We start from the raw sequence: 25,546 nt of genomic DNA on the forward strand, positions 1-25,546 counted from the left end.
AGGTCTTCAAGATCTGTCTTATGTGAACAGATTGAAATCATTGTCACTTTACTCTGTGTCATACTGACCGCTCAGAGGTAACCTGTACCTTGCATAGAGAGCTCTGACCCAGCTTTAATGGAAATGCTGCACATTCACAAGTCAAATGGCACACGGGTCACTCATTCAAAGGACCTTAACCTGGTATGTGATATCAACAGAACTTGCTGGAGAGACAGATTTGTCTTACAGAGGTTGCCCTACTTTTGGAACAAGCTTCCTATTCATGTTAAACAAAGCCCCTCATTGGCTTTATTTAAGCATAATTTGAACAATTGGTTGGGTAACCAAAAATTTGCACTGGGGGTTCCACGTGTCCCTCTTGGACAGGGGCAACAGGTGCTGATTTTAGTGTCTGCTTCAACCAGACACCCTTGGGAACATGGGCTGAACTTGGCTAGGCTTGTAAGGACCCTGGGGCCATTAGCCTAATAATCTACTATTATCCTACGATCCCATGATGAAAAAAGCATCTCTCTTCAAATACAATGTAACAATGTAGCATTGCCACAAAGTTATAGGGATGCCAATATACATGCAATAAATAATTTGCCTCAGCACCAGGGCAAAACATTAAATACAGGGTATCCTATTGGTGGAAGGACCATAAAAATATTTTTGGCACAGTACACTTGCAGTCTAGAGCAAGAAATAAATTGAAAGTTTTTGACTAGATTTGCCTTAGACAACCAAATTGCTACCATCTTGGGCTAAAGGATTGTCAACAGCTGAGCTGTGATTGCCTGGTTCACATTTTCATAGGCTACAGTGAAATAGCTCATTTTTGAAAGCTGAACCAGTTCTGAATGAAAATCTGACACTTTAATTTTGTAGTATGTTAGACTGCAGTCAGTAAGTATATGTGTTCTTTGATGTTTTCATTCTTTTAAGTAAACCTGCCTGTGATCTTTTATCTGAGACATAGCGAGTGAGAATTACTTGAATAGTATTCAAGATATTGATGTTTAAAGTGCATATCCCCATCTGCTTTCAATAATTTCACTGCACACCTGCCTATCTGAAACGTGATTTTCTTAAAAGCAAGTCGTTTCATTTACTTTGAAGGCAGAATGTGACACACAACCCAGTGTAGTTATTGATTTCTTGTGAGCAATACGGTTTCCACTTCTCACAGTGCCATTATGCATTTCATACTGTCTCAGTGAAGGGCATGAAAAAATAATAATGTTTGTTCCATTTTATTTTTGTATAACTTGCATTGTTACATCCCTTGGATGAACTGATGTTATCATTTCTGTAAACAAATGGCACACCTTGACTAGGTTATGCCTAAAACTGGTAATTTCTGAACACTATGCACTCCTGCATAACAAAAGTAAATAAACAAACAAATATATACATAAATACCAAAACCTCTTCTAATTTGAAACCATTAGTTATGGTAAGTCATTGGATGTCTTAAGGTTAAATATTTTGCAAAATCTGAATGTTCTTTCACTGAGTTAGTCTTCAGACACAATAATAATATTTTGCCATCCTAATATTATAGCAAATGTGGAAAACACCAGATAGCACAGAAAAAAACTAATAGCACCAGTACAAGAAATATTATTAAATGCATAGAAAAGAGCGTTAGTACATACCAACATTTTCTGCTTATGTATATAATAATTATTATGAATATATCTAATATCAGAAGCTGTGAAAAAATATGTTTTACAGCAGAGATACCAGCACATGTACATTTGCAGCAGTCAGATTTACTTGCATCCGCCTTTGCATTCAAATTGTATATCCTGTATCAAAAAAGTGACTTACAAACAAAAAAACAATGATGGATGGCATTTCACAATTTGTACAAATCACAGCTTCTGAGTCATTTTGCATGTCAAGTTTATTGCTACCTTTGTTGACAGGCAGTGACATATAGCCTAAAATGTAGCAGATGTGATGGAATATTTCCCAGTATCATGTTAGTCACAGAATGCAACTATAATCCAGTGTTACATGACGATGCTAAAACACAAAAACTACAGAGTGTCCACTGTGAATGCATTAATATGATGTTTATTGTGAAGATTGTTATCCAAATAACCAGATTACATAGCACAGCATAATTATATATCCCCCACTGACACCACACAATGTGGGAAGCCACTTTACAATATATATTTCATAGTAATTAAAAGCACAAAACCATTACATGGTATTAAAATGTTTAATGCTACAATCAGCAAAGAGTATCATACTTGAACCTCAACTATTCAACATGAAAAATATGTGATACAAGAAAACAGTCCTAAGCAAGTAAAAGGAAAGGAGTGAAGCACCACAGGACAGCTTGAAAGCAAGAAAAGTATTATAAATCATACACGGATTCTTTAGGGACTTCCTAAGGAAATGGAAGAAAAGTGAATAACGGTGTTTAAAGGAATACCTGCGAGTACAATGGCTGAAAAAATCATAGGATCATAGGAAGTTACTAAGCTATTGGCCCTGAGGCCCTTACAAGCCTAGCCAAGAATTTAGCCCATGTTTGTGGGGATGTCATTCTCCCCAAAAGGGATGATGATGCATTTTTTGGCATTCAGTTTGAGGCCATGTTTCTGGCACCAATCATATGTTTGGGTGAGACCCACTTGGAGGGTGTCCACATCACTAGGGGATTTGATGACAGCACCCAGCTTGCAGTCATCTGCAAACCTGGTCAGCCATAGCCCACTAGATTTAACCTGCACCTGTGAGAAGTATATCCCAAACAGCAGAGGCCCCAAGACCAACCTGGAGTACACTGCTTGTTAAAGGTCTACTACTTGAGGTGGTTTCCCCTATTTCGACTAGGTGGGCTCTATCACTAAGCCAGTTTGCTGCCCATCTGGTAGCATATGGATTGATGCCTAGTTGAGAGAGTTTATCTATTATGAGTGGGGAATAGCATCAAAGGCCTTGGCCAGGTCAAGGTAGGTGGTGTGCACTGTCTTCCCCTTTTAACAGGCATGACCTCCCTTGACAAAACCAAACTGTATCAGATCAAGTGTCTGGAGGTTGCCAATGTCCTTGTTAATGAGGTCCATGATAATCCACTCCATGACCTTGCAGATCAGGCTAGTTAGGCTGATGGGTCTATAATTTCCTGGATTGGTGGACGTTCCACCTTTGTGCAAAGAGATGAAATTGGCTGTCCTCCGCTCTCCTGGGATGAAGCTGGTACTCAGGCTTTGGCTGAATAGGGTACCTAATGGTGCTGCAAGCTCCTGCCTGAGTTCATGTAGGATGTAGCCTGGGATGTTATCAGGTCCCATGGAGGCTGTATTTTTTGCCTTTGAGAGGGCAGTGATGACTTGCTCCCTAGAGATAAGAGGAGGGGGGCAGGTACTGGGGATGTCCTGTTTTACTGATGGGGGGAACAGAGAAGTGAAATTTTCACTGAACCTGTCTGCCAGCAGGTTGGCTATATCTACAGGGTTTGTGTATGTGGAGTCCTTGACCACCTGTTCTGAACAGATCTTGGTGCTTCCTTTGAGATTGTGGATATATGTGAAGAAAGCCTTATGATTGTCTTTAGTAGATGTGGCCAGTTTGGACTCGAAGTTTGCCTTGGAGGATTTCACTAGTGCTCTTATTTGCTTGTTCAAGCTAAGGAGAGATTGCTTCCAGTTAGACACCTGCTCCTTCTTGGTCCTGGACAGCAATTTTTTTCCTTTTATTATAGAATTTATTTATTGTAGATGTCCACCAGACAGGTTTACTCTTCCTTGAGGAGGATGATTTCATCCTGTCTGGTATTCCTGATTCCATGCATCTATATAAATACTCATATAGTACTTTGGTGTAAATTTAGACATATGTGCAGTTTCTGTGGAGGGTAAGGGGGCTATGAAGCTGTTTATATCTTCCCTAAGGAGATTGTAATCAGCTTTGGAGAAGTTTTTTTTGTTTGACCCTAGCTGGGGGGGGGGGTCGGGGAGATGGTGACTTCGAAAATGACTGCTTTGTGGCCAGATCTTACCGGGGATGATGGCACTGTAGGGATGCTGCAGTGGTTACTGATGTTGGTTAATACTAAGTCCAAGATATTTTCACCTCTTGTGGGGGTGTCAGCCAACTGGTCCAAGGCATTTGCATTGAAGAAATCAAGGAATCCCTGGGTATTTGTGTTTTGACATGAGTATTTCTTCCAATATATGGTTGGATAGTTAAAGTCACCTAGGATCAGGGTAAAGGGTTGAATCTTTATAGATTTGAAGAGGTACAGATAGGTGGAGTGGGTGTCTTGAGTCAGAGTTGGAGGCCTTTAACTAGCTATGATTTCAATAGGGGTCTTGTCAATTGTTAACTGCACCTGGAGTATTTCCTCTGCGTCATACTGTTTGACCAGCCTAGAGGTGGGTATGTATTTTATATATATTGCAATTTCACCTCCTTTTGTTTTGCTGCCCACGGCTTGGGGTCTGAATGAATGCTAGGATGAGTAACCTGGTTTGGCTGGGGTGCTCTCTGCAGCTTTGATCCAGGTTTCTGTGACTGCACAAATGTCAGCTTCTTCCAGGATTAAAAATGCTTACAATGAGTGCAGTTTCATGTTTAGACCCCTAGCATTTAGCAGCATGACCTTTAATTTACATTTTGATGAAATTTTCATGTTGGTAGTTTTGACCTCATGGTATTACCTAAAACAGGCACTATGAGGGAGGCAAGAGCCTTTGCCAGGAGCCTGAAGCCCAAGGGAGACAGATGTAGGCCATCTCTGGCAAAGCATCGTGGCTTGTCAGTCATGTCATCCCAGGCTGTCAGGTACTGGATCTTCTTTGAATGACATCAGAAACTAAGCCAGTTGTTAAAGTCCATAATTTTCTGTTTGTACTGAGGCATCATTTTGAGTGACAGTAGAATGCTGCTTAAGGCTAGGGACATACCTGCCTGGGACACACACTCAGTGAGCTCGATCATGTCTCTCTTCATATAGTCCAGGGAGGTACATCTGAAGTTATTCACTCCAACATGGACTATGACAGAGTCATAACAGTACCTGTTGAGAGACTTGAGTACATTGGTGATATGGTGGATTCTGGCACCCGACAAACAACTAATCGTGACTTTCTCCTTGCCCAGCCTGGTGAGGGGCACATCTGTGTATCTCACAATGGAGTCTCCTGTGACTAATATGTTGGGTTTATGTTTAGGCCTTTGTAGCTGTGAGACACAAGTGTGTGGACTATGTGTGGTGTGTGGTGTGGTGGGCAGTGGAGTTTGCATGCGTTTATGCCTTGGAGGTCTCTTTTGTTTGGGTATGCTTTTGTTGAGGGCCTCCGCATATGTGGGAGTGTGTTGTGTAGGTGTGGGTGATGTTTGAGGTGTGGTGTTAATGTTGCCAGCCTTCTCAGTGCTAGATATACTGGTTTGTGGGGGAGAGAGCGATGACACTAGGTGCTTGATGTATTTGCATCTCTCACAAATTGTGTTCCTAGGTGCTAGTAGTAGAGGGTTGTCCATGTACATTAGGCAGTTGCTACACTGTCTCAGGATGCCTATATTGACCAGACTGGCAGGAGAAAATGTAGGAAATTGTTCATCCATATTTGTCATAAACTGAAAGAGCTAAGAGGGTAAAGGGAGGAAGGCCTACGAGTAGTACTACTAGATGATAACACAAGTGCTACTAAGGGACAACTTGTAGCTGGAATACCTCAAAAAGGGTTAAAACTGTGCAGCTGAAGCTCTGGATGCCGCAGACCTGTATCTAGACTATGCTACTTAATTTTAAGGTTAAAATGGTGAAATAATGATGTTTCTGGACCTGAGTATGAAAGGGCAACCCTAAATACAAGTTAGGTGGTGCAGTCCTTACTAATTCCAGTGTTTGGAGCTGCAGTATCAGGAATGAAATGATTGTACAAGAGTTGTTTTAAAATGAATCATCTATACTTTTTGGCATATTTCATTGTCGCAGGACTGTCTATACAGTCTGTTTTCTGGCAGTTGTTGCAGAGGGTTAAGAATGTGAGCTGCAGTTTCTGTGGTACAGGGTTTGATTTCCTCACCCCTCAGTTGCCTAATGTGTGTCCTTGAACAAGTCACTTAACTAGACATTGATCCCTGGTTGCTCCTGAAATGGGACCATGTGCCCCTTGGGCCTACCTGGGTAACACATGGGTATCAATATATATATATATATATATATATATATATATATATATATATATATATTGCTTTATAATTGTCTTAGTACTTTACTTTGCGCATTTTCTTTCGACTGGGACATGTCTAAAAATTGATCAGCTTTGGGCCAGTACACTTAACACAATAATTCAAATAATTAAATAAATAACATAAAAATAAGTTTGCCAAATGTATAATTGGATATCATAGGATTAGAACTCATAGTCCCCATGAAGCAAGCCTAAGGCCAACATATTAGAAACAAGTTCAAGATAGAAAGTCTTAGTGTTGTGCTTTCAAATGGAGAAGTGAGGGGGCCACAATTTCTACAGATGAGCTGCATATCTGCACAAGGGCTGCACATCTAAGCAATGAAGCATAGCAACTGTCAACAAAACTATCCATATAATAACATGCAACATTGATATTTAGTTTGATATATTCCAGAGTACACAAATGAGCCAAACAGTAAGTATGATATCGGACCTAGCCAGACAGGGCAATTCTGCAGGCAAAGACATGCAGTAAAATGGGTACTCAGAAGTGCCATGAAACAATCCATAGAGCAGTGATGAGCTACACAGTATGGTCTTAGGAGAACAGAAAATATGAACTCTGGCCCTGCTATCTCAGTACAAAGCAATGTTTGTAGCAGCTAGATTGTGTATTGTTTCCATGTCCCTGGGCAGAACTGCACCAAACAACACATATAGCTAATCAACTATATGTTATTTGCAGCTGTACTGCTATGCTGTCCATATATGTGGACAATTTTTGGATTCAAAAAATGGAAGGAAAGTAGGGCATACAAAAGTACAATAAAGGGTAAAGGCAAGAGGACCACTGATAAGAACAACATATACTAATGTGCAAGATGGGGGAATGGAGGGAAAATGTTTTCTCTGAAGATATGGTCCCTTTCTTATATGGAGAGAAGGGCAGAATGAAAGAAGCCATGGATAGGAAACTGGAGCAGGACACTGCATAGCATCAGATAAACACAGATGAGCACAGATAAACGGGGTGGAAGTGCACACAGTAGTACAGGGAGACACTGGAGGGACAGAGGCATACAGAGAGCATACAAATGGTGACGGAGAGAGTTGGAAATCACACAGGGTATGGACTGTGACAAAATAAGAATGAACCACATACACTGCTGCTGATAGGGTGGGGTACAAGCAGCTACTGTGATGCATTATGTCATGGTAGCTCTCAACTGTCCAGATTTTCACAGTATGTCCAGATTTTTGGCTCATGTTTTAGATCTGTTTGTCAAAAAACTTGTAGTTTTCTAGCAAATCAATGAGGATTTAATTCACTAAATAATCACAGCCATTTGAGTTTCAGTCTTCACAGCCTTCAGAAAATGCATGGTAACACAAAATCTTTTATTCTAGCAACTTTCTAAGATTATAGAAGGAACATTTACAAATTTGTCCCTAGTTTTGGGCCTTTGTACCTCCATTCATTTTGACTTTGTCCAGACTTCTTGTGCTACAAGGTTGAGAGGTTTGGTCATGACCTAGAAGGCCACTACACAGATCCATCCCCATATGATGGTTCAGGGTGACTGCTGGTATGAGCCATACCCTTCCCCAGTAGTCCATTTGTAGGGGGCTAGCTGGTTGAGTGAATCTGATATTGTTCTAGGATTTTCTCAACACAGGTCATGCATCTGCTCATTGCCCACTCCACTAAAGCCTCCGCTACCTGCTACAGCTGTCACTGTACCACTTCAGAAAATGTATATGGGCTACCTGCCACTAGGGGAGCAGAACTCCCATCTGACAAGGTATTCACAGCCTTATCACTTTCATGAACCATGTCAGTTGTAAGGTGTGAAACTAGAAGAATACATAGTCACATAAGCATTTATCATTAGATCTATGACAAGCAGAACACCTGTACATATGTTAAGATATATAAAGTGAAAAGGCACAGGCATACATGGGGACATACCAGATACAGTGCAATCTTGATATGGCACAGCATGAACACATCAGAACAAGGTCTTGCAGAATCCCACACAGAATGCATTGGCATATCACACATGTCGCCACCACTTTCACCAGACATGGAAGGTACACAATATATTGAACCGTATTGACAGGATGAGCTTCACTTTTCTTGTCAGTAATAACAGCAGTCCCAAACCTACAACAGGTTAAAATAGAAATCATAAAAATATAAAAGCAAGAACATTTTTTTACTATGCAACCATTTGGGACATTCCTGTCTAGCCTTGTTTTGTTTAATTTGTTTACCAGGTAGGGGTGCTTAACAACATTGACCAATTTCAGGCCCAGCCCAGATTATACAGAGATGAGTAGTATTCAGGTTACATAAGAGATAACAGATACATAGCATGCAAGCTGGTATACAAGGAGATGGATTTAAATACAATGTATAAGCTGAAAGCATACATGATTAAAGTACAAAGTGATAACACAGTTATTAAATTAATAAAAAATAAATAAATAAAACAAATGAGCTCAGAAGAGAATAGTAGAAAAAGATAAAAGATTGTAAAGGTGGCTATGTACACATTTAGAAGTTGTGGCTATATTGTGAGTAGAGGGACAAGAATTTCAAGGAGACAGATAGATAGCATATTAAGAGTAGTTAAGAAATGTGGCCTGTAGTAGACCATTTGCACTGGCCTGTTTCATCAGGTATAATTAAAATGGAGTCTGAATTTGGGGTCGATGAGAAGATCCTTTAAGCTGAGGAAAAGTTCTTGCCAGAGTCCGGGGGCTAGCACAATGAACCTGTGGTTGGTTCAGTGCACCTTTGTTTTTGCTCTGGGTAAGTTTGTAGATCTTGCCCTGATAGAGACTAGCTTCTAAGGATTTGAGAAAGTTGTTCTTCTTTTGGCTTTTCCCAGTTAGGGGTCACCACAGCAGAACTCCGGACCGCTAATGATTGGCAGTAGATTTTTATGGTATCAAGGTGCCAGCCCAACGCCCAACCTTCAACAAAGGCACGCCCATTCACGCATGTCTTTCGAATGCCACTCGACTGCAGGGAGGACATGCAGACTCCACACACAAGGTGCTCCAGCCGAGAATCAAACGGGAGAACCTCTTGCTGTGAGGTTAAGGCTTTGAGAAAGTAATAGTTTAAATACTAGGGAGCCTATTAAGAGGCAAACTCTTTGTTTTACAAGCAGACAATTACTCTTTGTAATTGAGAGGCAATGGTATTCTTGTATAGGGAAGTTAGTTATAAAGTGACAGGTTTTGTTGGAAAGTGAATGAAGAGTTAAGGAGCTCTTTTTAAATGTTGAGGCTATTAGGTGGCAATCCATATTCTCGCTGGGCACATATATATTTGCTTATGGGGGCTCAAGGTGGAAGGGAAAAGAAGTTGAAGATTTTGGGACCCAGAAGAGTAGGTTGTTGATTTTTAATCTTGTTTTCTCAATGTCAGTCTGAAAATTCAATATTTGATCTGCCATGTACCCAGGTATTTTAAGTTAGAGGTGGTGTCAATGGGGAGGCTCTTGTGGACTAAAATGTTGTTAGGGTTCTTTTCATATTTTTTTGGGTGGGTAATGAAAATCTGATTTAGTTTTAATAGGGTTAAGAATCAGTTTTTAATAGAGATCCAGGCTTTGAGTGTTAGGAGGACTTCTTAGAATTGCTTTTGTAGATCAGAGTGATTAGGTATACTTTCTATAAATAACAATGACATCAGTGTATAGTATTAAGGGAAGATGTTGAAGTTTAGAGGGAAATTTATTTACAAAAACAGAAAAATAGTAGTTGTGCCAGGATGGAGGCCTGAGAGACTCCCATCTGCTCATCAGGTTTCCTGTACCACAGGTCACCAAAATGGTGCATGCACAGTTTCCTTCACCATCATGATGCCCACAGATGAGGACACCGTGATTGGGACCTAGACCAGTAATCACTCCCCAAAACATCCATCAATTTATTTATTTATTTATTTTTATTTATTTAATTAGTTGCTTTTGTTTACCTGGAGAGTCTGTCTGGGTAAATTCCCTTTTTCAGCGGAGGTCCAGGGAGATATACAGCAAATAACTTACAAAAAGAGTTGGTTACAAAAATCATGGTACAGTGAATTAATTACAGTGAATTAATTTACAGTAACAATAAATAGTAAACACAAAGTATATTTCAGTAAAATAAATATTCAGGTTGGTCAAATAAAGAAAAAGCATTATCTTATTGTTCTCATGCAGCAGTCAGATATCCTCCTGAATTTCTTCCGAAAAATTATGTCACTTTCATGTGGAACAATATGTGGCCTGTGAATCACACTTACAACTTGCGAATAAGTGAGACACTCATACCTGCACTTTTCTTCAAAACAAGCTCACACTCATGAGCTCTTATGTATAGACAGCAGGCTGCACCTTGTGCCACTGATGCTCTACAGCAAAATATAGCAATTCATTGTGATCTAATTTGTCTATGGGTTGTGCAAGTTAGTTTAAAGTTGCATTGTCTTGGAGGCATTCCGTCATGCTCTAGGCTAATTATTTTAGGTGTGGGAAGTTATACTACATATCTGGCCAGCACTGCTGGGAATCACAGCAACATTATGTGCATCTATATGCAGCCCGAATAGGCACACAGTACTCTAAAATTAATGTTTGATAAGCTCTGTTTTCTCTACCTTCCTAAGGATGTGTAAGCTTACACTGAAATTCACATTACAAAAGGCTTGCAACAGGAGTAGGAGTGCCTGTATGTGTCCCATGTTTGTAAATGGTACCATAAACCAGCTAGCTCACAGTATCAGGACAAACTGTCCCTGTACATGCCTGCCAAATTTACACCATATTATAGCCTGTTCAAGGTATGTTGTGGTATATGGCAGTGACAGTATGGCAGTCATGCAACAACAACAACACACATTTCCACCTCTGTACAGTGGAAGGGCCATAGCAGTGGCACTTATCAATGTGTCCTCAACTCTTGTCTGCTCCAGTACATACCCGGTGTGTCCCTATAGATATCAAGTGGCATATCTTCACATTTGCCCCTTTATTTTTTCCCTTTACATTTTTTGCCTTAGCCTCCCATTATGAGGTTCAGTCTGCTGCCCCCTATGTGTCCCTGCTCACATACCCTGTAGGTTGTGCACAACAGGGATGCTTTTGTTTTAAGCCCTAACCCCATCCATGGCGGTGATGCCAGCACCTGTATAATAGTTGGAGCTACTAATATCCCACTATCTGAGCATGAGCAGTTTGTTGCATGCTCAAACAAGGGCTACCATCACCAACTTGGATAGCTGCAGCTCATGTTCCTCCCAGTACTAACTCCTGCTTTCCATGCCTGTAGGCTTCTACCTTCAACACACAGCGACAGAGCCAATTGGGAAACTACTGCACCCTCCCCCAAGATAAGTGAGCTCTTTCCACTTATATTGCATCCCCCCACCCCAGAACTTTCAACACCTGAGACATTATTTGAACTCAGGTCATCTCGGATACAATCCGTGCCTTATCTGTTTGTGACACAGATCCAGGGTAGCTGTCCATTTGAATATTGTGTGGTCTACATAGGTTACCCCCTTTATCTGTAGCTGTCATTACACTTATCCCAACAATATACAGCACTTGTGGGTGTTGATGTAATCTCCATATGAATCTTATTCCAGGTTTTGGCTACTATGCAGGAGTTTAAACTTTGTCCTATTTTTTTTTAGGTTTATGGGTTTCAAGAAGCTGTTTTTCAGGATAGGGAAATTTTTACCTAGAGGGATATACAGGGCAATCATATATAGATTTTAATGGTTATTTAGTTTCAGGTTAGACATTAGTATCTTTGCAGAGTGAAATGTCAGTGAGACAAACCATGAGGGAGAGAGAGCAAGGTGGTTTGCAAATAGGAAGGCTACATCACCATTTTTTTTTAAAATCTATCAACATGTACAATATCTATTTATTTATTTATTTATTTATTTATTGATATTTGATTATTGAGAAAATCCATCTGGGTAGAATTCTATTTTCAGGAGAGGCCCATGGAGAAAAGCTCCAAATTATTACAAAACATTTTAATAACAATAATTTTACAATTTTCAAAAATAAAACAAAAACATCTGCAGTTTAAATAATTATAACAAATTAGACATAACATAAAAACATTGGTTAAGAATCGATACAAGTTATATGCTAATCATTTAATATTTAGAGAAATTTTAGACAGTTTATAGAGAATTTAAAGGTAAGTTAATCTAATACGAACAGGAATTGCAATATGATATGAGGGAAAAATAGACATGGCATATTCAGAGTGAATGTCAGGAAAGAGAATGTGATAGAAGTAAGGAAGTAAGTGAAGAAGGGAGAGTAAGGAGGTTTAAGGAATGAAAATGTTCCTGTTGACATTTATGGATATAGTTTATCCTGGTTTCGAGCAAGAACAGAGTCAGATTTCAGCTAGGAAGTCTTTCAGAGTGGTTTTGAAAGATGGGAGGGAGAATTTTGACCTGATGGATACAGGTAAGGAGTTCCAGACCTTAGCAACCTCGTATGAGTACAGACAATACCTAGCAGATTTGATAGATTTGTAGACAGGCAGGAGGTTTTGGTCACTGGATCACAATGACTGAGTGGCAATATAGTTGTTTAGAATGTTTTTTAGTGCAGGACAGGCAAACGAATGCTGTATAATTTTATAGGTTGTGAGAATCTGTGTATATGTTAACTGATGATGCAGTTCTAACAAATTTAGAATTTTTAGTGCTATACAGTGGTGGGTTCTGAAAGGGGCATTTGCTACAAATTTATCAGCTTTGTTATAGCATTGCTCAAGTTTTAATTTTTGTGAAGCCCAGAAGTTAGTAAGGATGGGAGCACCACAAAGAAGTGTGGGGAGGAGGTAAGTAGTGGCAAGTGTCGTTTTAGTTGCGTCAGTGAGAAAGTTTTTGGCTCTGTAAAGCATCCCTAGTTTTTGATGAGCTTTTCTTAATGCGATTCTGTATATGCAGGTTGAACATAAGATTATCATCCACTATCACCCTTAATAATTTGCTATGAGAAGTGGCTTCAGTGGTTGTATTGACAAGAGAGGACTTTGAATTTTGTCTTTTCATGAGAAGGGTATTTGGGGGAAAAGTTAGGTTGAGCATGAGCTGTGAGTTACAAAACCATGTTTCAGTGGCTGTTAAAGCTTTCTGAGTAATTTTTTGGAGGTGTATCATGTTAGCAGATGTGCAAATTAGAGTAGAATCATCTATGTATTGCATTAGGATGCCCTGTTGCATGGATGTACAGAGTGTGTTGGTGAAAATGTTAAAGAGCAAAGGACCAAGGATAGAGCCTTGTGGTACACCGGTGATGACTGTCAGGTAAGGAGACTGAGGAGTGACATTTTACTAACTGATGCCTATTTGACAGGTAGCTTTTGAACCACAGAAGGGTGGGCTTGAAGACAGCTAGACAGGACTTTTGAAGTAGAAGTTTGCTATGACAAACTCTGTTGAAGGCTTTAGGCAAGTCTAGAAATAGGGAAGAGACTAGTTTGCCATTATTTCTAGTTTTACTGACAGTGTATGTATACATATTGTATTGCAATTTTGAATGGTGAGTTATCTGAAGAGGGGTTTCTGCAGAATTTTTGTCTGGGATGTAAGATTTCTTTAATAGATGTCCAAAAGTTTTTAGGGTTGTGATTAGTATTATTCTGAAAATTATTATAATATATTTCTTTCTCTTCATTTAGTTGCTTTTTAGCATGATTATAGCCTAAAGGAAGAATTTCAGAGTCTTTGATGTATGGCATAAGCCAAGTTTCACTGAGGATGACAGTGTTAGGAGAGTAATGAGTGATCCAGGAGTGGAATTCTGTTACTTTGCTCACTACACTTTGGATGTCGATGGAGGGTATTTTTATTTTTTTTGGGGGGATACAGATGTAGGAGCGGTAAAGGGGGATGATAGGGATGAGGTGCATGGGCTGAGATTAGGGTGTACATCACCACATAGGGAAATAATTTGGTAATGTAAATAAAGTAAAGGGCATGTTGGCAAGTTCATATTAGGCTTATATTTAAGCTTGAAAGAGTAGCTGGTGTAGTAGACAGATCTGCATTTGTAAAAGTGGTAGGGTGACAAGTTAAATTAGTTACATGCAAGTTTGTCCAGATAGTGTTGGCTGATAATATGTGTAGTCTAGGCAAGAGTAGGAGATTTGAGAGTTGGTGAGATAGGTGTTATATAACATATGAGGTTTGATGGTAAAAGGAGCAGAAGGGTAGTTGGATACATGAGCAACATATTTAATGGAGGTAATAAAATTATTACTAGTTATTTCTAGACTATGAAAAGTAGGTGATAAATTGAGGAGGGAAAGATATAAAGTTAATTAAACTGAAGGAAGTAATGATAATTCTTGAAGTATAGGAAGTGATGTAGAAAGAAAAGGATGACTAAAGAACTGGAGTAGGTGTACAGTCACGAAGGTAAGAGGTCTATGTAGTAAGAGGAGGGCCTTATATAAGTATAAATGTAGTTATGGGTGGGGTGAGTAGGAATTGGGGGTAGTGTAGTGGACTGGAGCGAGTCCTAGAGTGGGGCAGACCTGTGCCAATTGTGTTTCTGAGTATCAGAAACAAACAGCGTCAGTGTTATCAGCCAACTGCTGGTTAAGTGTTACGAATGGGATTATGGAGAAAAAGTAACAGAACAGTCATCACCTATAAATGCCTTAAGTACCCTTTTTCAGAGCTCATTATGGAAACGAAAACAGTTGGATGTATGGCTGATAGGCAATATATATATATATATATATATATATATATATATATATATATATATATTTTTTTTTTTACATTTGTTAACTGGGTTATTTTGTCTTGGCCCAGAGACCCCTTTTTCAGCAGAGACCCAACAATTCAAGATGTAAGATACTTAACAGTACAAAAACAGAGAGTAATGTACAATATGAATATATACATGGCAAAAGTACAGTATTTTGAGAATGCAGTAACAATATGTTTAAGAAATTTGGTTAGCATTAAGTTATTTACAAGGAATGTAGTAATGCCTAAAATAAAGGAAATTCAGAATAGCATCATGACATAGTACAACAAAGATGCATTTAATAGCATAGGTACTAACTGCAGAGAGAGTAATTAATATATATATATATATATATATATATATATATATATATATATATATATATATATATATATATATATATATTAGCAGCTGCTTGCGTTGTCAGTATGGGTCAGTCTTCACTGAAAGAAACAACAGCAGGAGGCCTAGATACTTACCTTTCCAAAGAAGGACAAGCTGCTCATTGATAAAGCTAAACATATCAATATATAATGAATTTAACAAGCCTGAACTTTTCTAACACATGACGTGTCTTGACATGCACTGTTTTTTTTGTATATCATTTGATAAGCATAATGGATTTTTTGTGTTATCTTGTCGATCTGGTTCATTGCTGTATGGGACCAGTCAATCACACTAAAGCTGTAAGTTAGAACAGGAAGAGCACAACAGCATGATATTGTCACCTATGCTGGGCCTTATAATGATGACAAGACATAGATACCTGAGTCACTGTCTGGTGACACAGTGACAAGGTCTGCCGTCATCCTAGGTGTGACTATACCATAAACAAGTCATATGTGTGACCTCATCCACAACAGAACATGTGAATACACAGCATGAATACAGCATGACCACTCCAGCTGGGGAGGTATTCCGCATGGCTCCTGCCACCAGTGATGTTCCATCTATAGTCACAACACCAGGTATGCATACTGAATCTGAAATGGGTATACTCATCATTTTGCAGCCTCACAGGACTGCCAGATATTTGTATGTGTCATAGGTTGCTCTGAAATGTGGACAGCATTTGGGATCACTGAGCCACAGTATCATCTGGGCACAATCCACTGCAATCCAGTCTAGCAAGGACCTCACTGATGTGAAGGCTAGGGACACTACATTGAATGTTTTCCTATGGTCTCTGGAGGCATACAGCATTTCAATATCCTCCTTTCATGTCCTCTTTTTGAAGGATCATCTATGCCACCATCAACACATTCAATGCCTGTGCTGTCCAAGTTCAGGGGGAGAGCCCATAGCAGGAGCCCATGCAGAAGGGTCTTCATGGGGTACACTATCTTCATCTATGTCTGGATGTGCTCCATGCGTCAGCAATCCTCATCATGGGATTCCATGATATTCATTCCCAGTGGCTGGACACCTCATGTACAGACTTCATCCACATCACAGTCCCATAGTCATATGCTATCATTGTCAGGGTAGGACCATTAGTTTTAGCACAACAAGTCATCATAGTGGCTGCAGATCATGGTCACATAGTGGCACACCATACACACTGCAAGAAAAAAATGTGAATGACAGGAAATACTCAACCTCAGGATGCCCATCACTGCATTAGGCTGTAGCCATATACTGTGGTCTGCCCACTCTTTCACTGGAGGAAATAGTATATGAGATAGAAAGCCTACAGCCTCAAGACTCTCATCTTAGACTTCTGTATGCCCCAACCCAGTATATGTAGAAAGACGTGCCACTGTATCATTAGCCACCCTTCCTCCTGTATGTGTGCATGTGTAGTTCAACCTTACCAGTAAACTGGAGTTGGCCTGTCTACCTCCTCATCACCATACTATGTAGCATACTGCAGTGCACCCCACATCATGTCAAGGTGGAGGAAGCAGGCTTTTAGAAGTCCAAACACATACTCCATGATGTTGCATGTTTGTGAATGCATGCATGCATGCTGTTATACTGTAGTTCAGCCTTGATCTGTTCATTCCATATCAGAGGAGTAAGCCAGGGCTCCAGTGTGTATCCAGCATTACTTGCAACAAAGTATGAAAATGTGAAGGAGTTACTGCATATGAGCCTAACAGAAATGCAGGTGCATACATCAAAATTAGCCACATTGCCTGTACTTATGATTTACATAGCTCTGAGGAATTCAGTTGCTTTAAATGATGATACAGCTGAGATGTATGCCTGATAACTGAGTTATGCAGAGAAAACCATTATGCAAAGTGTTGTGCTGGTACGTTAGTTTTAATCCCACACATCTCACACACTACATGGCAGTTCATTGAATGGTAGTCCTTCCTCTCAAAAACCTTTGTGTCTATAGACCATGTAGAACGTGTATGTATATATATATATATATATATATATATATATATATATATATATATTTTTTTTTTTTTTGATACATAAACACACACACACACACACACACACACACACACACAAACACACACACACACACACACACACGCATGCATGCACACACACACACAATCTTTTTGAAAGTAAGAATGTGACAAGTAAATTGTTTCCACCAGAACAGCAAACTGTATGTTTTGGGGTTTTTTTGATACTTTGACTGGGTCACCAAATTAATGAAGAACAGCAAGGCTATAGATGTCAGTTTCTGACAAAAAAGTGTCATATAAAAGGTTAATCTGTAAATCAGTCAGTCTTGATGAGGTCCTAAGTATTATCTTGAGTTAAAAACTTGTTTGATAATAGGGCAGAGAAGGTGAAAGCAAGTGGATCCCACAGGGAAGAAATTTGAATTACAAACGGTACAGCACAGGGTTTATGTTTGGGGCCAATCCTATTCAATACCTCTGTAAGTGTCACTGTAAAGGGGCTGATGGAAAAATAGTGCTGCACTGCAGATGGTGCAAACATCTGCAACACAGTTATTATAGGTGGGATAGGTAGGGTAAAAGAGACTTTGCAAAGTTAAAAAGATGTTCAAATGTGTTAAGAGCAAGTTAATTAATGTGCTTAAGAAAAAAATGGAGATCTATATAATGGTATCTGCTATTTCTTTTTCTATCACTTCCTTCACTTTGTACTGATTTTTCATACATCAGTAACATAGAAGAAGCAATTTGCTTTTTATCTTTCTGCCCATTAATACCTGAGCTACAGGGATTATGGTCCCTGTAATAGAATATATTCCAGTACTGCAAAATGACAATTTTCATTGCTACTGCTACAACTCTTTCTCATAAAATTCTTCACTGTATGAATAGTTCTTTACACTTGTCCACCAGTTTGCAGGTGCTGTGGATTGCATGTTATATATCTGAACTCTCATTACTGCACAAATCTTCTGAATTCTTGACTTTTGCACTGTAGTGCATTTTCAGGTATGAAATCAGGCGTCCCCTGCCTCAAGAATATAAATTTTAATGTAATACTCACATACGTTGTGCCTATTCATCTGTTTGCTTATTTCATGGAACTTAATAATCTACTCAAATAACATACAGCATATCTGTAAACTGAAATAAGTATGTTTTGTCCCACTCTGCTCCATTGTTATCTTGATACCAAAGATGTTACAAATTCTTCTTCTGGATTATTGCTATTATATAAACTGCAAATGCACAATTCTGTACCACTTACTCTATATATGTCAGCATACATAGCCAATACATTATATCTCTTGCTTTCTCTTTATACTTTAGTATTCCAGATGTAATTAATGAATCCTCTCAAGTATTTGTCTTTTTATTTCATTGTATATTTTATTTTACAAGCTTTGAAAATTAAGCTTTGTACCCAGCTAATCACTTCCTCAAAGAAAAAGCAAAAATGAACTCCTTCCTTACTGATAACTTTCCCTAGGGTCCTCTTAATAGTAAATTCTTTCCATAACTGGATGTGAAATTCTCCCCGGGATTCATGAAACTTGTGCCAGGCGCAGGAGTAGCGTTGGCGATCTAACACCAAATATGGCCGCCGAGCGATTCAGGTACGAGCTGTTTCCAAGTGCACTACCAGCATATGCCAGAGCTGTACAGCTCCCGGCACATGTATGCTAATTACCCCATGCGCAGCAGTGTAGCATGCAAATGAAGGTATATAGCAATTCATGAAGTGGTGCAGGTGTAGCGTAAGCATGCAGAAATGTAAACCAAAAAAACAGTTTACATTTTTTCAAACATAAAATCGGAGCCATGAAAGCGGACCAAACTTACGTATTATAATGTTAATATATGCTAACGGCTAAATATATAGCCAATGGCATAAAAAAACATGCACAACACATAAAAAATAACATTTAATGTCATGGCCACACTAATGCAAAGTAAAATTGCAGTGCATCGGTGCGCAAACGGGATCACAATGAAAATATATTTAGATGTCATAAAACTGCTATGTAACAGAATTCATGAATTCCCCATAATAGTCAATGGCATGCATGCTACACCACAACCATGGCGCAAGGGTTGCTAAGGGTCTGTGACAGTGTTCTGCGTGGTAACTAGGAATTAGTAGTCAATGCCATGCAAATGAGTCAAGTAATACTGAATTGCAAAATCCCTGCTGGTGTAAGGATGTATCACACAGCGTAGCAGTACAACACCGAGGTGTGGCCTGGAGATAAACATGACATCAAGAGAGGGGTGTGCCACCGTAGCTGTAAGCACATTGGAGCATTGCTAATCCAGGTTGTCTGTTGCTAAGCAAAGCCACAGGATAGGGGTGTGGAAGTAGCCATAGCTTTGCTTAGCTGAGAGCACACAAGGTAACCAAAATGCATGTGAACATGGATGAAAATGTGCACAAAACCTGGTAAACGGCTGTGCGTGGCATGCACCATAGCTGAAACAGGAAGGATACGAGAAGACAATAAGGAAATGCTGCAGCATGGTAATTGCAGTACAAATGAGTAATTAATACTTAGGAACTCACAGTGGGCCATTGACAACAGCAAACAAGGCTGCTAGCAGCTACCTGCAGAACAGGAAAGGGGAGGTGCCGTACTGCAAGGAAAAGAGAACTGTCACAGCAGAACAAAGCAAACTTGCAGTAGATCAGCTACATAACACATTTCACAATACAATCCTGGGTTGGGAAAGTACAAAACAAGAAAGCAGGCAACTGGATGCATGCCTGACAATGGGAGGGGAATCGGGTTGAAAAGTGAAGTAAAGGGCAATAGATGAATCATGGCAGCCAAGCGTAAGTCAACACCAAAGGCCCCACAACAGCAGTACCTGCTGTAAAACCCATAATTAAGATACCCTGCAGCTGGAATTGCACATACACACCCAATTACACCAGCATCATCCATTGCACAATAGTATAAAGTGTGAAAGCCCCACACACACTTGTGTATTCCCAGACACTCTGCACCATTGATGTATACAGATGGGGAACTTTTAATATGTACATGTTAGGGGCTGCCATAGCTTTGATTCACCAGCATGTGTTGGAGACTGACGGTGGTGTGGAGGATGATGCTGACAACCATCTCAGGCACCGGAGGAGGAGAAGAGTGTTCAGACCCAGGGTAACCTACCAGGCGCTACATGATCTGGAGATAGTAGAGCGTTACAGGGTGGACAGGGACACCATACAGCAACTTGTTGAGCTGTGCCAGCCACACCTCAGAGCCAGAAATAAGAGAGGGGAACCCATCCCAGTGGGCACGAAGGTATGTGTAAGCTTGAGAATACTAGCCACAGGTACCTTTCAAAGGCCAACTGGGGATATCATGGGGATCTCACAGGCATCAGCATCCAGGGTAGTCCATCAGTTCCTAGATATCATGTTACCACATGCCAATGAGCACATATACTTCCCCCGAACGCAGGAGGAGTTGGCCAGCAATATGCATCCCTTCCACCATGTGGAAGACTACCCGGAGGCATTGGGTGCAATAGACTGCATGCACATACACATCAAGACACCACCCAGTGAGCAGGGTAGGCACTACATAAACCACAAGGGATACCCCTCCATCAACCGCCAGGTCCTGTGCAATGCCCAGGGCACTATCATGGATGTGTGTGCTGGCAGCCCTGGAAGCTATCACTACTCTCACATCTGGCATGCCTCACAGCTGTATCAGGTATTTGCCAGGGGGGACATCCCATATGGCCACCTTGTGGGGGATGCTGGCTATGCACTGGAACCATGGATGATGACTCCCATCAGAAATGCGCACACAGCCACGCAAGAACGCCATAATGAGACACACGCAGAAACCAGAACCATCATAGAGTGCGTGTCTGGGATACTGAAATCACCATTCCATTGCTTGGACATATCTGGTGGAGCCTTGCAGTACTCTCCAGGCACGTGTGCCCACATCTTCATAGTATGTGCCATGCTACACAATATGATCCTGCAGAAACAGCTGCAGCAGGGACAGAATGGTGAAGGCCCTCACAGCCCACCACCATTGCCAAGGGCCCCACAGGCACAGAGGGACTCAGACCATGAATACCCCATGCCAGCCCCAGTAGGCAGACGGAGGCATCCCCAGTATGCCCATGCCTTGGCAAAGTGGGAACATATAGCACACACACAGACAGTGTAGGCACCTATGGACTGACACCCTTCTCCACCTGCACACACAGCAAACATGGATGGCACACACACACGACCACCTGTAAATTGTCATGTATAGGTGGTCTATTGTGTTCATCCTACATAGACAGCCCCCAACTATTGTACACACAACTGCCATTGGCACAAGGTAAGTCAGTACCTGAGCAGTAAATTAAGCTATCAGCATGTGTCCATACTGTATGTATAGGTTCATAGATACATAGGTAGGTACATGCCTAATTGCCCGAGGCCAGTCATAAGCATAGCCAAAAAGTTTCTGCTGTCACCAACCCATTGTTAACTAACTGTCCCTTTGTGGAGCAGAGCCAATTGCGGGAACCCTGGGGTGTATCCACTGTTCCTCAGCCACTCTGCAAGGATTCCCTGGAGTGTTAGTGAGTGATTTCGTATAATGTAATCAGGGATGTAGTTCCAAATAATGGGAGAGTACCCATGACAGGAATATGTCACTCCAGCATCTTCCAGTTATGGTTGTGGCAAGGTATAGCTCATTACAGTGTGTGACTCACTGTGACATGGATGCCCATAGGTGGAGCATATCCATTAAGCCTGACTTGGACACGGCTTTGTTGGCCAGCAAATATCATCCCTGAGTAAACGAGATGCCACTGAGTAATGCATGAGTTTATGCAGTCTGGCAGCATAGGACACATGTTTGATGGCAGTATCCCTCTATGCGAGGTACGTTCGTGGCCCTTCTAACTGTCAGATGTGTCTTCTGAGGTACATCCAAAATGGGTTATCATACTCGATGATGGGATTGATGACTGATGAGTAAAGGGGCACAATAACCTAAGTCTGTTTAGATGTGAACCCTTAAGTAATCAAATAGCCTACATAGATGGATGACCTAACTACTTCGCACATATGACTGTCAAAGGAGAGATCATTATGTAATGTAGTTCCCACATACCCATTACGTCATCTGAATTATACTGTCTGCCACTCATGTGTTAATATGTGTGTGTGTAGTTTCCCAAAATGGAATGACCATGCAGTATGTGGCCTTTAGCTGGAGACCATCACTCTGACATCCTGTGTTGGTCTATGTGAGACCCCTTGAAGGACGTCTCTGACAGCTGGACTGTCAGTTATGCCTCCCAGTCTGCAGTAATCACCAAACACTGCCTGCTGTAGTCCACCTGTGTTAGCCCGTACCTCTGAGAAGTATATGGCAAACAGTAGGGTCCCAGGACTGAGTCCTGTGGGACACCAGTTATGACTGGTCAAGAGTTGGACCTGGAGGCTGCTAGGCTTACCATGTGGGTTCTGTGTGTAAGCCTGTTGGCAAACACACATGTGATGTATGGGTGTATTTACTGGCTGGTGAGTGTAGAGATAATACCTGAGTGGGGAATGGTGTCAAAACCCTTGGCGAGGTCCAGGTAGTATGTGTGAACTACCACACCCCACACCTAAAGTCTAGGTGGCTGTAAGATGTCAAACTGGTTCAGTAGGCATGATCTGCACTCAATCAAAGTGATCTGGGTTGGGTCAAGTGTCTGGAGGTTACCATTGTCTATGTTCATGAGTGCCATGAGGATGCGCTCCATAGCCATGCAGATCAGGCTACTCAGGCCTATGGGGTGGTAGTTACCATGGTCAGTTGTGTCATCACCTTGGTGGAGTGTAATAGCTGTTGCCATGTACCAGTGAACGGCCATGCAGCCTGTGTAGAGGCTGATGTTGAATTGCTATATTAGGCGGGGGGCCACTATGTCTTGTAGTGTCTGCAGGATGCAGTCTGGGACACCATCTGCCTCCATTGATGCTCTATCATGCCATTTGAAAGGGCCATTACCACCTGTATGTCACAGATGTCTCAGATACTGTACGTTTTGGGTATTGTTGTGGGTGCAGTAGGAGGGGAAGCTTGCTCCAAATGTATCATCAAGTGTGTTGGTGATATCAGTAGGGTCAGTATATTCAGTGCAATATTGTACCAGCACAGTGCAAATTTGTGTGTTACTGCTTACATCATTGACATAGCCAAAGAAGCCTTTGTGGTCATATTCCAAATCCATGCCTATTTACCTGTGGATGTCAGCCTTGGATGATTACATGAGTAACATAAGTATCTTGCTAATACTGGTCATGGATGTCTGCTTGTCTTGGGATTTGCTGTTGTTCTGGACTACTGTACTACTTCTGTTGTATAGCCTGTATAATGCAGGGGTTCAGCAGACTGGTGTCCTTGTGTAGGAGTAGCTAGTCCTGGTTCACCATTGATGGCATGACCTATACATCTTTGTAGGTGCTTACAGAGTGCATTCGTAATTCTGTCTGTATCTTGAGCAGTGTCATCCCTGAGCGTAGGGGCTGTGAACCCTCCCACCTCTGTCATTTAGTACTGTGGCTTTAGCTGTAGGAAAGGTATTCACTGTGTGTTCCTTGGGTGGGGGACATGGTTGGGAGTAGAAATCATCAGTGAATAGTTCATGGCCAGATCTAAACAGTGACTGGTTTACCTCTGCTGTAATGCACCTTTTGCACATGTCAGTGATTACCACTTCTAGTATGCTTTCACCTCTCGTTAGTCCATCTGCCAACTGATACAGGCCATATGAGGTGATAAATCCCAGGAAGTACTAGGCCTGGAAGTGAATACTCAAGTAGGTTATCCAGTTAAGTGTAGGGTAGCCGAAATTGATCAATAACAGGGTGTCTGGTAGGACTGTCATATTTACCACTGTCTCCAGATAGTTGTAGTGGTGCTCCTGGGTCATGGAGGGTTATCTGTAGCAGCTCACAGTCTACATTGCAGTTGTGGCTGATGTTAGCTGCAAATGGATGATCACAGAGGTATCATGCTGCCTCACTAACTTGGAGGTGTAGGTATCTCCGATGAATACAGATACACCCCCTCCATGTCTGTGCCAGTCCATGTGCAGTGGCTGAAATGTGTGTTATGGATTGTAGTCTGGTAGTGCTGGTGCACCCACAGGAGCCTTATATATGTCCCAGTCACAGAACAGATGTAGATATTTTCCATACTGATGGGTGCTGTGAGCGTGTGCATGTTGTGAGTACTACCCCTGGTGTTGAGTAGCCTAACCCTCATTGGTTCCGTTATTGTACAGTTCATGGAGGTGAGATCCACCAGTAACACACAAATTTGCACTGTGCTGGTACAATATTGCCTAAAAATGGCACCATGGGGGCACCAATGGCCTTGGCCAGCATTCCAAAGCCTTAGGCTGACACATGCAAGTTGGTATGGAATTGTCTCTCACTTGCTGAACTGGGCTGGCTTGAACTCCCTCACCTCCTTCAATGGTATCAACTCTCACTCGCCCACAAGCTAGTAAACCATCCACTAAATGTCCCATCCCTCCAGAATCTACTCCAATCCTATCGCACCACCAGACCAAGATCCAGCAACAAAAATCACTTGCAGATCACTGAAGCCAATAACTCTGCTGGTGAAGCACTATTCTCTTGCACCATAGCCAAATTATGGAACTCCCTCCCACCCACAATTACCTCCATACCATCATGCACCCACTTCAAAACTTTACTAAAAGCGCACCTAAAAATATGCTGGCTATGCCCTTGCAACTCCCACTCTAATATCACCCACCCCATCCAACCACTACTTTTCTTTCCACTCCACTAACTACCTTGATTATAGCAAGCTCAGATGCTCATAAGCCTAGTACTTATTATACAGCAGGAACTTCTTATTGTAACATTTATTAATATCTGTTATGTACTTCACAGATAAAGATTCTAGCTGTCTACTGATGTACTATGTTCTTCATCTGTAAATATGTTGTAAGTAAATGCTATGTTAAATTGTTAATCGCTATGTAATCCAATGTAACTACTGCCTGTTTATTTTAACTGTGGAGCTTTTCTCCCCGGGCCTCCACTGAAAATGGACCTACGTCCAGTCGGACACTCCCGTCAACAAATGTAAATAAATAAATAAATTGTTGCAGGCATGTATCCCATCTGTGCTTTTGTCCCATCTTTCCTGTAGGTAACCTACTGGCAAGTAATACA

Source organism: Protopterus annectens, chromosome 10.part0 (genome assembly GCF_019279795.1).
Source record: "Protopterus annectens isolate FY-2018-M chromosome 10.part0, PAN1.0, whole genome shotgun sequence".
Classification (NCBI taxonomy): Eukaryota; Metazoa; Chordata; order Ceratodontiformes; family Protopteridae; genus Protopterus; species Protopterus annectens.